Source organism: Telmatherina bonti (genome assembly GCF_933228915.1).
Source record: "Telmatherina bonti genome assembly, chromosome: 1".
NCBI lineage: Eukaryota > Metazoa > Chordata > Actinopteri > Atheriniformes > Telmatherinidae > Telmatherina > Telmatherina bonti.
In genome coordinates this window covers 25,876,740-25,886,832 of record NC_136619.1, presented here as the reverse complement: position 1 = coordinate 25,886,832, position 10,093 = coordinate 25,876,740, and positions in this window count along the sequence as shown.

The following is a 10,093-nucleotide window of genomic DNA, read 5'->3' as shown; positions in this document are numbered from 1 at the left end:
TTGTTGGTTTTGGCCCTCACTTTGTCTTGGATTAAAATGATGTCTGATTTCTGCATACCGGCTTCCCGACTCCTGCATTTGGGTCCACATCCCTACAGCCACCGTGACATAATGAACCAGCCACCCAGGACCCAGCAGGAGAGGAGAAAAGGACACTCCAGGCGCCATAAGCAGAAACCACCAGAGACCATGACATGTGACGAACTGGTGGGTATTTTGCTTGGGCTTGGACCAGTTCCTGAGCTGATGGAGAGGGAAGTCCGGTCGCGGTTCTGGGGAACCAGACTGGTTATCAAGCCACCAGCTCTACGGTCCACGTCTCCGGCGCTGCAGGCTCCCACGCCAGCGCCCAGAACCCGTCCGGCGCTGCAGGCTCCCTCGCCAGCGCCCAGAACCCGTCCGGCGCTGCAGGATCCCACGCCAGCGTCCGGGTCCACGTCTCCGGCGCTGCAGGCTCCCACGCCAGCGCCCAGAACCCGTCCGGCGCTGCGGGCTCCCACGCCAGCGCCCGGGTCCACGTCTCCGGCGCTGCAGGCTCCCACGCCAGCGCCCGGGTCCACGTCTCCGGCGCTGCAGGCTCCCACGCCAGTGCCCAGAACCCGTCCGGCGCTGCAGGATCCCACACCAGCGTCCGGGTCCACGTCTCCGGCGCTGCAGGCTCCCACGCCAGCGCCCAGAACCCGTCCGGCGCTGCAGGCTCCCACGCCAGCGCCCAGGTCCACGTCTCCGGCGCTGCAGGCTCCCACGCCAGCGCCCAGGTCCACGTCTCCGGCGCTGCAGGCTCCCACGCCAGCGCCCAGGTCCACGTCTCCGGCGCTGCAGGCTCCCACGCCAGCGCCCAGAGCTCGTCCACCTCCCTTGCTCCATGTTCCCGAGGGGGTCCCAGGACGGGACGCTCCTCTCTTGCTCCATGTTCCCGAGGGGGTCCCAGGTTGGGACGCTCCTCCTCTGTCCCGAGTTCCCGAGGGGGTCCCAGGTTGGGACGCTCCTCCTCTGTCCCGAGTTCCCGAGGGGGTCCCAGGTTGGGACGCTCCTCCTCTGTCCCGAGTTCCCGAGGGGGTCCCAGGTTGGGGCGCTCCTCCTCTGTCCCGAGTTCCCGAGGGGGTCCCAGGTTGGGGCGCTCCTCCTCTGTCGCGAGTTCCCGAGGGGGTCCCAGGTTGGGGCGCTCCTCCTCTGTCCCGAGTTCCCGAGGGGGTCCCAGGTTGGGGCGCTCCTCCTCTGTCCCGAGTTCCCGAGGGGGTCCCAGGTTGGGACGCTCCTCCTCTCTCCGGAGTTCCCGAGGGGGTCCCAGGTTGGGACGCTCCTCCTCTGTCCCGAGTTCCCGAGGGGGTCCCAGGTTGGGACGCTCCTCCTCTGTCCCGAGTTCCCGAGGGGGTCCCAGGTTGGGACGCTCCTCCTCTGTCCCAAGTTCCCGAGGAGGTCCCAGGGTGGGACGCTCCTCTTTTGTCCCGAGTTCCCGAGGGGGTCCCAGGTTGGGACGCTCCTCCCTTGCTCCATGTTCCCGAGGGGGTCCCAGGTTGGGACGCTCCTCCTCTGTCCCGAGTTCCCGAGGGGGTCCCAGGTTGGGACGCTCCTCCTCTGTCCCGAGTTCCCGAGGGGGTCCCAGGTTGGGACGCTCCTCCTCTGTCCCGAGTTCCCGAGGAGGTCCCAGGGTGGGACGCTCCTCTTTTGTCCCGAGTTCCCGAGGGGGTCCCAGGTTGGGACGCTCCTCCCTTGCTCCATGTTCCCGAGGGGGTCCCAGGTTGGGACGCTCCTCCCTTGCTCCATGTTCCCGAGGGGGTCCCAGGACGGGACACTCCTCCTCTGTCCCGAGTTCCCGAGGGGGTCCCAGGTTGGGGCGCTCCTCCTCTGTCCCGAGTTCCGAGGGGGTCCCAGGTTGGGACGCTCCTCCTCTGTCCCGAGTTCCCGAGGGGGTCCCAGGTTGGGACGCTCCTCTTTTGTCCCGAGTTCCCGAGGGGGTCCCAGGTTGGGACGCTCCTCTTTTGTCCCGAGTTCCCGAGGGGGTCCCAGGTTGGGACGCTCCTCTTTTGTCCCGAGTTCCCGAGGGGGTCCCAGGTTGGGACGCTCCTCTTTTGTCCCGAGTTCCCGAGGGGGTCCCAGGTTGGGACGCTCCTCTTTTGTCCCGAGTTCCCGAGGGGGTCCCAGGTTGGGACGCTCCTCTTTTGTCCCGAGTTCCCGAGGGGGTCCCAGGTTGGGACGCTCCTCTTTTGTCCCGAGTTCCCGAGGGGGTCCCAGGTTGGGACGCTCCTCTTTTGTCCCGAGTTCCCGAGGGGGTCCCAGGTTGGGACGCTCCTCTTTTGTCCCGAGTTCCCGAGGGGGTCCCAGGGTGGGACGCTCCTCTTTTGTCCCGAGTTCCCGAGGGGGTCCCAGGTTGGGACGCTCCTCTTTTGTCCCGAGTTCCCGAGGGGGTCCCAGGTTGGGACGCTCCTCTTTTGTCCCGAGTTCCCGAGGGGGTCCCAGGTTGGGACGCTCCTCTTTTGTCCCGAGTTCCCGAGGGGGTCCCAGGTTGGGACGCTCCTCTTTTGTCCCGAGTTCCCGAGGGGGTCCCAGGTTGGGACGCTCTTCCTCTGTCCCGAGTTCCCGAGGAGGTCCCAGGGTGGGACGCTCCTCTTTTGTCCCGAGTTCCCGAGGGGGTCCCAGGTTGGGACGCTCCTCCCTTGCTCCATGTTCCCGAGGGGGTCCCAGGTTGGGACGCTCCTCCCTTGCTCCATGTTCCCGAGGGGGTCCCAGGACGGGACACTCCCCCTCTGTCCCGAGTTCCCGAGGGGGTCCCAGGTTGGGACGCTCCCCCTCTGTCCCGAGTTCCCGAGGGGGTCCCAGGTTGGGGCGCTCCTCCTCTGTCCCGAGTTCCCGAGGGGGTCCCAGGTTGGGACGCTCCTCCTCTGTCCCGAGTTCCCGAGGGGGTCCCAGGTTGGGACGCTCCTCCTCTGTCCCGAGTTCCCGAGGGGGTCCCAGGTTGGGACGCTCCTCCTCTGTCCCGAGTTCCCGAGGGGGTCCCAGGTTGGGGCGCTCCTCTTTTGTCCCGAGTTCCCGAGGGGGTCCCAGGTTGGGACGCTCCTCTTTTGTCCCAAGTTCCCGAGGGGGTCCCAGGTTGGGACGCTCCTCTTTTGTCCCGAGTTCCCGAGGGGGTCCCAGGTTGGGACGCTCCTCTTTTGTCCCGAGTTCCCGAGGGGGTCCCAGGTTGGGACGCTCCTCTTTTGTCCCGAGTTCCCGAGGGGGTCCCAGGTTGGGACGCTCCTCTTTTGTCCCGAGTTCCCGAGGGGGTCCCAGGTTGGGACGCTCCCCCACCGGCCCCAGCGCCAGCCCCTGTGTCCGAGGAGGAGATCGCTCCTTCTCCCCCGCCTCCGGTGTCCGGCGAGGAGGTCGCTCCTTCTCCTCCGCCTCCGGTGTCCAACGTGAGGGATCCAGAGCCGAGGCGGCCCCCGTCGTCTGGGCCTCCCGGCCGTCCTCCAGAGCCGAGGCTGCCCCAGACTGTTTCCTGAGCTGGGCCGTTTGGACTCTTCCCCTGGACTTGTGCCCCTGGACTTTGTTTTTTCCCTTGGTCCCTCCTCCGGGCCCCCTCCTCCCACCCGTCTCTGGACTCTGAACTTTTTGGGCCGTCCGGTGGCCGGCCCTTGTGGGGAGGGTACTGTCATGATTTGGGTTTTTCCCTTTGCTTTGTTTTCAGGGTTCCTGTTTTATTTTGTAGTTTTCCTGTTTAGTTCCCTCGGTTCTTGTTTAGCTTCATTGATTTCCTGTTATTGAGTTCACCTGGTTTCATTTTGTTAATTACTTCACCTGTCTCATTGTGTTCTGTGTATTTATACCCCTCACTTTCTGTCTTGTGTTGCTGGTTCATTTGTTGGTTTTGGCCCTCACTTTGTCTTGGATTAAAGTGATGTCTGATTTCTGCATACCGGCTTCCCAACTCCTGCATTTGGGTCCACATCCCTACAGCCACCGTGACACCTATAGCAATTTCAGTCTGTATCAGTACTCATCAGTTACACTTTCAGCATAAAATCTTCAAAGAATAGTTTACAAAAATAAATAGATGAATAAAAATGATTAAAGAAAACAACTAAAAATATTTTGGAAGGATTTTTGTTGGGTATCAGTGCAGCTATTGCCTGGTCAGACACTTTCCTGCATCGATGAAACAATGGCTGCCATATTACATACTTTTATGGAAGCAGTCATGATTGAATCTGTCAGCTAGAAAGATGATAGAACTGTGTAAATAGAGGTTATGGTGATATTAACATGTTCTGTTGAGTGTAGGGAAGAGTGGCACTCAGAAAAACTGTTGGACACTCATGGAAGTAAACTTAAAAGCCCCATGAATAGCCCCTTGTACAAGAAATTGCTATTCAAAAGCTGTAAGTTGTTTAAATCAAACAAACAAAAAACACAGACACACACAAACACACAACATTCTGAGCTGATTTAATAAAGTCCCTTTACTTTCTATAATACAAAAAAATGGTGCCACAATAGATAACTAGTCACTATCGCTACAGCTATCAGGAAATAGCAACTATTACACAGTATTATACAGTACAGTCAACGAGTAGCTTTAAATCACCACCAAGTCAAGTTAAGCACCTGCATTTCCCCCTAACACAAGCACTAGATCAATGGGTACACAGGCCAATTCAAGATACTATAAGAGCTCCACAAAACACACAATGTGTAATCTGCCTCGTAATTGTCATAAGACTTTTCAGACATGAAAAAAGGAAGTCTTACCTCTCTGCAGCTGCCTCGTCCTGCTGCAGGACCTGTTAGAGCCAGGGCACAGGCAGAGAGTGAACACAGTTGATTTGCATTTAACAGGAAATCATGTGCAATGCAAATGTTATGGGACAGTTAAGAAAAAAAAAAACAGCAAAAAGACAGATGTAGAAGTAGAAAGTTCAGTGTTTGTGTGAGTTTAAAAAGCAGGAAGGTGAAACAAAGATTGTAGAAATGTATTTAGTTCTCTGCGCTGTGAGATTGATTGTCACTGTGTGGTATTCATCCGAATGCACCTCTTGTTTCAGGAAGTATCCCACCCACCCCACTTTTATAACTAGGGGCAACAATAACCTGGCAACCATCTGAAGCACACAAGGTGCTTGATCCGCTGGTTGAAAGCTCTTGTCGTCTGCTTCAGGGGCTCTCAGGAGAAGGTTTGTATTATGGTAACAAGCATGGGACTAAATACCAGTAACTCCTGGATATTAAACTGAGAACCATTACAGATCAAGAGCAAATGATTCACTTGTAGGGTAATTAAAGAGCTACAAATAAACCAGAGTTGTTTACATGGGATGATGAAGCAAAGACATGCATGGTGATTTGACTTTTGAACCAATCAAACGTTCAGTCTGATCAATTAACTTTCCAGCAATGGTTTTTCTGTCATTTCCACTTTTCTTTCATTTACAGGTTTCCCTTCAAAAGAACAAAACCTTTATAGTTCTATGTGTGCATACACACACACATACTAAACACACACACCATTAGAGTTCCATTTCTAATCTAAATTATTTAGACTCAGTCCTCTGAGTATCTTTACACATCGCCCAATATGAATGGGTTTTCTTTTAAACAGCTATAAATAGTAAAAACAAAGGTATGGCTCAGTAATGTTACAGTTCTGTGCTTTGAAGTTTATCTAACAGCTAATCAGTGTTTTATTAGCACAAGGAAGACAGTAAAAGCCCTAATGGAGGCAGAGCACTCTGTTGGTCTCTAGATGGCATCCAAAATACAAAGACGGTAAGAGCAGCACCACGTCACTGACAGGCACTTAAGAGCTTAACATTTCTGTTGGTTAGTGATGCTACTAGATTTCTCCCTTTCAAGGTTTACCAGGCATGGAGAACTGGATGAAGTCCTTGAAGGGAAATAAGGGATTTTAGAAAATAGAATCTGCCAGGATCTGGAAATAAAAAACCTGAAATAGGCTTTCTTGTGTTCCTTGGGCCTTCAAACTGTTTTGTCAATGTTAAATTGTAAGAGGACATCTTGTCTTGTATATTGTTTTAAATATATTTAATTTGTCTTACAATGATTTTGTGTCTTGATTTTTTCACTTTTTGATTACTTTAGAAAAAAAAAGGTTAAGCTTCAGTATTAGAACAATGGATGCTCTAAAGCAACAACTGGACAGATCTCTGGTCCTCTAATATTTTTCCTTTAAAATGATCCCCTTTGTTGTTTATAAATGCACCACCTGTACAATAAGCACTGTTTATGTGCACAGGTTCTTAAGCATCTTGTTCATTCATCTGTTTGTGATATTTGGTGAATTAGTTTAAAGGTTGTCATATTCTCTAATGAAGTTTAATATTTTAGTATGTATTAAAGTAGTATGTATTAGAAAAGAAGGTCAAGGACCATGTAATCATTTAACATATTTGGTATAATAATTTGATGCAGTTTTTTTTTCTCTGCTGCATCTTGAACAAACACATCTGGACAGAAAATTAGAGCAGTTTTTTTGGTTTTTTTTTTACATTTTTTATATAAGTCTGTACGTCTGGTGCAGATTTGGACTAAATGTTCTTTCTGATAAATGGTTTTTACTGTTAAATGTTTAATAACAAAAATGACTTTGCATGCTGCTGATTACAGTATGTAGAAAATCAGACTCAGCAGGCAGGACCATTAAATAAAAACTGGAAAACTGGAATTAGCCTACGACATTGTAATAGTTTACTGTGACATAGAGGCCAAGGTGTGGAGAGAAGAAAACCTTCCTTACAATATCAGTCACTCAGTTGTATAAAAAGCACTGAGAGCTACTTTTACAATTGTAATGACAAGGTCTGCATTGTTCATTCTGCATGTGTATTTGCAGCTTCATTTGCTAAGCAAAAGCAAGCCGACATCAACATGGAGCAGCAGACTGTAAACTTTGGACTGAAAGCTGGAATACAAACAAACAACCAGACACCGAGATGACTTTTGCCTGTTCTTTGTAACTATAACGCACCACTCTGAGACCTCTGGCTGGTTCACAGCAACTTAGACAAGCTTAGAAATGTTTTCCATATCACAAATAAACAATCAAATGTTAGACTTTGCTCCACAAGCCATCAGGACTCTACTTTTCTTCTTTTTTTTAAGGGAGGGAGAATGTAGAAATACTTGACATGACCTCTTCCTGAAGAGATGGAACAAAAATGACCCTTTGGCCAAAAAACCTCTTGCAACATGTTGATACTAAGAAATATGGGAAAGCCACCCTCCTCTGTACCAGCTGATGTGTGCAATGTAAATATCTGCACTGTCTATTTTTAGACTTTCTGAGGTATTGCCTTTAAAGAAGGAAGCAGCTTTAATTAATCACTGCCTGTGTGTGTGTGTGTGTGTGTGTGTGTGTGTGTGTGTACCCCATTACCAGAATAACACTGAGAGGGTTTTTCTGTGATGCAGTCACCATACCATTCATGGCTAACTGTGGAGGCTCCAGGACTTCTGGGAATACACGAGCCAGAAGATGATGATCAGCGCTGTCTCTCTTGTCAGATTCATCATCATCATCATCAATAAAACCAGGATCAGCTGGCAGACTGAGAACTGGAGACTTTAAGTCGGAACAAACAGAACAGAGTTAGGTCTGGATCACTGGTGTTCGCACAAGAACAATCAATACTCATAGGTAAGACACATGAACAGAATGGAAATGATGAAAGTGTCGTATAATACAGTGATTCTGTTAGTGGTTGAAACAAAAGATTTCCAAGAGATAAAGTTGAGTAAAAATAATTCTGTGATCGATCTGACTGCACTACAACACCCCCAAAATAAACAAGAGATAAACTGCTCATGGCAGCATTGGATGGAGGGAAACTTTGTGCACTCCCTCTCTTACAAAATCAATCAATATACAAACAATTTTACATTATGTCTTTTTTTTAAAATGTCTATAGTATTATTAATACTCACACACACATACACACACATTCTCAAGTGTGTCTATTTTAAATTTGGTAGATGCATCTTTTTTTCTGCGTGATGCTTTAGGTTCTCCAAAGCTACATATTTTCCATCACTGACTGGAGGATTTTGGACACCTCTGATAACGATGCTTTGGATTTTAAATGTATATATATGTGACATTTTTACGTGTATCTATGTGGATTTTAGTTTTATGGAAGTGTAAATAAAGTTACATTTCTGCAAGGAAATTTCAAAATGTCTAACAGAGACAAACCTGAGTCCGGTTGTTTGTCATGATCCCGGCCTCCAGAGCGTTCAGCTGTTCATCAGTGTCGCCCGCTTGGCCCAAAGCCTCCTCCACCTTCTGACTGATGCTTTCCATCCTCTCTCTCACCTGGCTCACCCTCTGCTCGCTCTGCCTTACCAGCTCGGCAGTCTCCAGGGCGCTGCTGACCATAGCTTCCATCCTCCTCAGGGTTGCTAGAAGCCCGTCTGTGGTCACCTGCAACTCGGGTTCTTCTTGCTCTGAGGCTGTCTGGTCAGGCTCTATAAAGACTGATGCATCCCTCTGCTCCTTCACTCCCTTCTCCACTGCTGTGTTGTTGTCCTTGTCAATGTGAAGAACTTTGCTGGTGTGTTTGAGTTCAATACACTCTTGTTCAGATGTTAAAGAGGTTTGAAGGTGGCAGGCACGCTCCCTCGTATCACTGATGGTCTGCTCTGCCTGCAGGGACTCCGTTCGTGTCTCAGAAAGCTCATGGATGAACTTCATTTCTTTAGTGTGGGGCTTCACCCCCGCCACGCTGTGGGCTCTCCACCAGTTCACCACAGCCACTTTCTTGGCCTCTTGAATCTGATTCTGACTCCCCATGCCTGTCTCCCACGCTCCCAAATCTTCTTCCACCTTCTCACCTTTCTCCTCCCACACACACTTATGCGGCTCGAGCTCCTGCAGCCTGAACACACCGCTACAGTTTTATCAACATCCCCTTTACACACTGTTATGCAGTTACCAAGGGGTACTAAAACTGCACTTATCCCTGATGGAGTCTCCCACAAAGAAGACAGTAACTCTTGTGGGTTGCGTAACAGAGATGCCCATAAATACACTGTCAAAACCAGACACCCTTTTTATTAGCTTAGCTTCTTAGAACAGACACTAACATCAACCATATGCATTCTGTTACCATAACAGGAGAAAGGGAGATAAAAAGTCACATACACACTGACAAGCTGCTGTTTGATGCTTGCCTGTTGCTGGCGGCAGTGAGGAAAAGACCTCTCCTGTGCAGTAGCTGGCTCCTTTGTGAAAGTAAAGTCACAAGAGAGTGACAAGCATACATGTTATTGGATGAGCTGTAGTTAATATGTTCCTCTGTGCAGTGTATCCTCACCATCCCAAGACATTTGTTGTGCTGACTATGAGGTGTTTCCACTTTCCTGATTCTCTGAATGATGCTCTGAACATCCTCACTGTGTGTGTGGACACTTTTTTCCTCCAGAACTCTGTGATGCTGAAGCACAAAAAGAAATCATGAACTATTAGAAACACAGGTTCCGTGTTGTAGACAAACAGAAAGTGATGCCAACCTGCTGCATTTCTTGCATCTCGCTTTGCAAAGAGTGATGGTTTGGTGGATCCAAGCTGGATAGCGCCCGAGGGCCAACACAGTATCTGTTGTACCTGTCAACAGAATACAATGTGCCTCAGAAATATTTAGGAAGTTGTGCAATTTTTTTATATTCTGTGAATTAAAATCTGAAACGTTGCCTGGAGTGTTTAGAAAGTTCTAATAATACAAGAGACAAAAGCTGAAGTATCTGATCTGAACCCTTGCCCTCCATTTTCAGTTCAAAGTATCACACAGGACACAAATATAGAGACTATTAATGGATAAACAACTGTCCTTTACAAAGGAGTGTCCATTTATACAGCAGGGATATTTATTGAACAATACCTCATGAGAACGTGGTGTGAATGTTCCTGTAACTTCATCAGGTCAGACTGCAGCTCCTGCAACATCGAGACAAATTGCAGGATAACGGTGTCTGACGTTTGACAAGTCAACATGATGCTTCCTGCTTTTACACCAGATTACATGCCAAACAAGACTCCCAATCAGCTTTATCGAAAAGGATCTCTTCAAGTTAATCAGTTAATTATGTTCTCTTCTTGTTGCTT